Consider the following 6,062-nt stretch of genomic DNA (forward strand, 5'->3'; position numbering starts at 1 on the left):
ATGGGAAAAAAAAAAAAAAATCACAATATCAAATGTGATATACTTCTCATTGTTTTTGCCCATATCTACACAAACATGCTAGCATATTCCGCTGATGTACTTGAGTGGTTCTTTGGTCAGATTTTCAATGAGGCTACATCAATGTCTTTCCCCCGTTTAAAATTATTTAAAATAAAAAATCATGCGGTACAACTGTAGTTATTGTGACAGACTGCCATTATGTCACCGTAACATTGAGCTGCTTGTACATAGAACAGAAGACAACATGATTGTTGGACATTGAGTCTATCTTACGGCATTTTAGAATGTATTGATAACTTGTGTGTTTGTGCAACACAGTTTTGTCTTAACTGTAAATCTTGCAGCATTTTTTTTTTTTTTAATCCAGTGTTAATCAGTGTTTTTGATACCGTCCCTGCATGATGTTCCTCTGTGTACTGTAAAATGATCACTCATGTTGTGAAAGTCATGAAGAAAGATCAAGCAAACGTATCTTCGTCTCATTGACTGTACGCATCATTTTGTTCTCAGCTTTCCTAAAAGTTTTATCATTAAAGTTGGGATGAATCTACAGATATACGACAATACTGCCGATTTACAGAACTGAAGCTAAATTTGCCTAAGTTGAGATCCCACACCTATCATTCAGTCTCTTGCGGATGGACTAAATGGGGCAACGAATTAAAACATTTTGGTGAGTTCTTTACTGTAATTCAAAGGCAGTGCATTACTTCTTTGTCATCTTGCGAAAATATTGCATCAGATATAATGAAACCCTTATATGAATTAGCTTTGTCTTTCATCTGTTTGGTGTACATTTAGTCTCCCCATTGAGAACTGCATTCAGTTCTTTGTAAAACTGCAGCAAATCACATGGTTTTTCACAGTTTTTGGACAACAGTAATAATGATAAATTTACAAAAGCATGCAGATATATAGACAATAGCTATTAAAGCTATTAACAGTTGTCTATCTAGATAGCAGGTTACAGCTGCCAGTTAGCTACTTATAGATATTAAATTAGCTTTTCTTTTGCAGTTGTGTGAGGCAAGTAAAAGTTGTTACATTAAAAGAAAGGTTGTCATCTTGAAGTAACTAGGCATGTTAAACGGTTAATCATTGGGGAAAGTAGCCAGTTAGTCATAAGGCCAGTTAAAGTAGACACTTTCAAATAATGAAAACAATGAACATTTCAACAATAACTTACGATTACCCACATTGTCGAAAGGGTGTGCAGCTTTCTATTCATCAACTTTTAAATGTAGTGTTTAAACCACATAACCAGCATCTTGTTTCCTCATAGTTCAGCTGGTTCATAGCTGATTGGAGACATCTAATCATCACATTTCTCCTCCTCAGTCTGACTCATCCCCAGTAGTGTGAAATTATGGTCTGCATGTGCCTTGTCAAATATGAGGTGCAAAAAAAAAAAAAAAAAAGCAATGTGTGTAATGTTAATCAGTTTCTTCCATAACTTTGAAATAATGAATAATGACATTTTGGGGCATTTAAAAGAACAGATGTGTAAAATTTTAACATTAATAGATTGCCTGCTGGAATAGGCTCCAGCTTCCCGCAACTCTGAATTGGACTAAGCAGTTAGGAAAATGGATGGATTGCCTTACAAAGCAACAAAGGAAACACCATTTTTAAAATGGAAAACAAGCGTTGCATTACTTTCTACTTCAACAAGCTCTACTTATGCTCTAACAAGAATTTGTAATGACGTCTTCCAAACAGCTCGTAGAAGATTTACAGGGAATGATTGACTGCTGTCAGCCCCTTTAGAGGTCAACAGCTTACACAGTCAGTTCCTGAAGGTCATATATTATAACTGAAGACATTTCTTTCATCCTAGGACATATCTAGATCCTTAATGTCTTTACATTAACCTGTCACACAACACTAGGACATGTGGTGGTACTCCAGAAGTCCATTTTGCAGAGTTTTTCTTTATTTACTTATTTATTTTTTTCACTTTATCCATTAATAGCATTGGCGACCAATCTAGGTTGTGCCCTGCCTCTTCAGCCCCCCGTGACCCTGCATTGGAAAAAAAAGTGGGTATAGAAAATGGATGGATAATTAAAGTAATTTCTCACAAAACCAAAAAGAAAAATTTGCAAAATTTAAAAAAAAAAAATGTTTTTCCCATTCATAGAATTTCAGTAAGCTTATAAATTGATCCTCTGTGTGCTGAAACAATGTATTAATAAATACTGAATAAATCGACATATTTGCTGCTAACATTGTAGACCTATATTAAATCACATGTTTCCAGAAATATGTAAACATTTACAAGAAGAATTGATTTCCCTCATCATCATATAGGAAAACAAAAGAAAAGTCCCACATTGTGTTACATTTGAGTGTTTATGTAAGTCACACCTCTTATCTGTCTGCACATTCACAGACCGCTGGCTTGAGACAAAAGAGGTCACACAGTTAACCATTGTTGGTGTGATGACAGGCAGTAAACTGAAGGGACAATGAACAAGGCAGGGATCTTTAGGGGCTGGTATAGGCCAGCACCACTTTCTTCCTCTTGACACAAACACAGACAAAGCTTGGCTCTTGTTGCATTTTTACTACTGAGTCAAAATCATACTGTAATATTCACTTACATAAATCTGTCGTCGGAGCTAAAGTGCACGCAGTAGCAATGTCAGGGTGTGTATGACAGCCAGAGGACGTGAACACTGCCAGAGGGGGGAAGTTCGGACACCAAGCAGGGAGGCTGGTGTGAGCTGAGGGGCATTTTACCCTTCTTTCCCCTCATCAAATCAAACTTTGAATATTAGAAAAGTGAGTCTATTATACAGGGGATTGACTATTTTATACAATTCACTGTGTTGTATAGCCATGATTATCTTAAAACAAGCTTTGCTGTAACACTCACAGATGTGGTCTGGAGCATCCTGTTTGCTTTAATTAACTTTGAGACACAGAATTTGAGTGGAGTCCAGCTGTGATAAAATAAATTAGCTGGACAGAGTTTATGAGGCACTCATCTTGTGTTTAAAAGTCTCATAAGTGGCGTTGCCTTTCAGTAAAACTAAAACATTGTGAGATCAAATGAACTCTCCAGACTTCAATTATAGTTGCTGTGAGTCATAGTTCTAAATAAATGGCGAGATTTCTAAAGCGTTGGCTCTTCTCAGCGGCTCTCTGGCCTCACTATAAGTTATCCGTATAAAGTCAAAAAACACCCATGTATGCTGTGTAATCGTGTCTCGTCAAGCTGAACAACTGGGCAAGAAGGGCTTTGGTTATAGAGCAAACAAAGACAGCCAAGAGAAATTCAGTATTTGCTTGTAGAAAGGGGAGAAAGAACCTAAAAGATGATTATCTAAGCAGCACATCATCAGCAAGGTTTGCATTGTGGAGCAGACAGACTTTAAGCAGAGTTAAATCAAAAACATGGACTGAGCTGAGGAGGACCAGCCAGAACTGAGTGCGATGGAGGAGTGTTGTTGCGGCCCTATGTTCCACAAGGAATCAAGTGGCAGAAGAAGAGAAGAAGAAATCAAAATTTCATGAAAATTAGTCAATACTGGAACACTGTGCTACAAACCTCCAAGAATTATTACTGCCAAGGCACAGATTATGACTTTGCTACTGTCGCATGGCCCCTAAAGTAAAGCATGGTGGCGGTCGTGTCATGATGTAGATGGAAAATGGTCAGATCCGAAATAGTCCTATCCGAGCTGAAGTTGGGATAAATGCAAAAGAAAATATGTATTGGCTGTTTAATGCCCCCCATCCTATCAGTCCAGTGGAGCGCAAGATATTTTTCTTTGCCAGAAAAAAAAAAAAAAAAAAAGAAAAAAAAAAAAAAAAAAAATATATATATATATATATATATATACATACATACATACATACTGGTATATACAAATTAATTTCCAAATATACAGATTAGCATACCAGAACAGACACAAGGTTCTGATGCCAAAGGAGTTTCTAATCTATGGATTTAGAATTCAGGCACTTAAACATACCATTAAAGAGACATTCAGAGTATTTTTTCACTTTTTCAATGAGGTTAGCTTGAAGGAGTCGTAAAAAGGCTGTTTCATCTAAGTAAAATTAGATTTAGAATGGGTTTTAATAGCCAATGAATGCAATAGTTAGATCTTAAGGTATATTTCTGAGAGAATAAAAGCAGTCAATCTGCATGATTCAGTTTTATAAGCCAATCATTATTCTTTGGGAGAAGTCATGCAAGGATCGTGAACAAATGATTTTTGCTTTCACTCCATTATCCCATGTATTTCTGACCATTAAAAGCGGCTGCATATGTTTAGTCTGCCCATTAAGAGCAGTTAAACAGCATAAACTCAATAAATAATTCTTTGTTTTGTCATTGCTATGTGCTTATTTCTGAACTCTGAAGAGGCTGGAGTACAAATTTTAGTACCTCTGGGTTATTCAGGTTGGCTTTTCCTATGGTGTATGCTAAGCTAAAAAAAAAAATGAAAAGAAAAGAAAAAAAATCATTTTTTTCATCTAACAAAGTCATTAAGTGAATATATTTTCCAAAATGTCAAACAAATCCTCTACAAATATTGAACTGTGTCGCATCACAGGCCTTTTACATTTTAAATATGTACACAGTGCTCAGTGCAAATCTGTCCCTACACTGCTCATTTATTACAATTTAATGAAACACATCAATAAGGAACCACAGCCAGAAACTTCATCCTGTTAAAAAACAATATTCCAAAATAAGTTACAAAAAATGTTTATTTCCAAATATATCCCTTTGTTCCTATCGACAAACAGTATTTGATAAATTAATAAGAAAACATGATAACATACTTAAAAAAAACCCCACTAGTGACTGAACTGGTCCCCACATACGAAAATGGCATGATTGTAATAGATTGTTTGGGGAAAAAAAAAAAAGAAACGTGGTTATAAAATTGTGATTCATATACATCAGAGTCTGTGAAGCACACCCCTGCTGCAAGGATCAAATGTAGAGGGGGGAAAAAAAAGAATTATAGAAACTTTTACTTTAATATATTGCAGATGTTTGTGTAGAAATTTTATCCTCAAATATTTCGTGCTAACCAGTGTGCATTTGAAACAGATAAAAACATGAACACAAATAAACAAGAAACTGCACTATACTCATTCCTTAAGTCTGCTTCTAAGCTGATTTCAAGAACAAGGACAAGGTTACAAACCCCACAGGTCTAAAGTATTTTGTTACACTGACAATGCCTCTGACAATAATGTGCCTTATTAATCATTGACCTGGTTGCTGGTGTTAGTTTCAGTGAACTGGATATTATGTTCACAGTGCTAGTAGAAAGTAAGTCATGCTGTAGGGCATTAAACTTCTGTAAAGGTTTTGGCAGGAAAATATGTCTTTGAGAGGCATGAAAAGTCAAAAAGGCATCTTAATGATAAAGAGATTATTAAGAATTAAGCAAATCAAGATGAAAAACCCTGACTTTTGAGGTAATGAGGGATTTGAAATCCTACGTGAAGCAACGTGTTTTTTTTTGTTGTTTTTTTTAAAAAATACAGTTTAAAAATTTAAAATGAACTGCAAATTTTAAACCTTTTGATTATAAAAAACTGCAATAATCCTTCAAAGCTACTGTAAGATGGCAAAAATAATCAGCAGGATTACATGTTATACATAGAACATGCTTTACACATAAAATGGTACATATAAACACATATAAATATATCATGAACTGTGCCCTAAATGAAGCTAGATGGATATTAAATTAAACCGGAAGAAAAACTAATTTCCCAGAAAAAGATGGTGTTCATTATTATCACAGCTCATTGTTCATATTCTTAAATATTTTAATTGAGTACTGAGAAATTGGAGAACGTAATTTCAGGTCAGAGGGGATGCAACACTCCTCCCTGTCTGTGTTTAGTAACAGACTACGAGGTGTCCAGTTTCCGTTCACAGTGGGGAAAAATTTCGTATGTCCTGCTCCCGTCCTCAGCTGTCAGCTGGAGACAGGAAGCTGAAGAAATGGAGAGAGCCGAGACGAAGACAGACTGAGGGAGAAAATATCCATTCGTCTAGCAGC

The sequence above is a fragment of the Telmatherina bonti genome, assembly GCF_933228915.1.
Source record: "Telmatherina bonti genome assembly, chromosome: 8".
Classification (NCBI taxonomy): Eukaryota; Metazoa; Chordata; class Actinopteri; order Atheriniformes; family Telmatherinidae; genus Telmatherina; species Telmatherina bonti.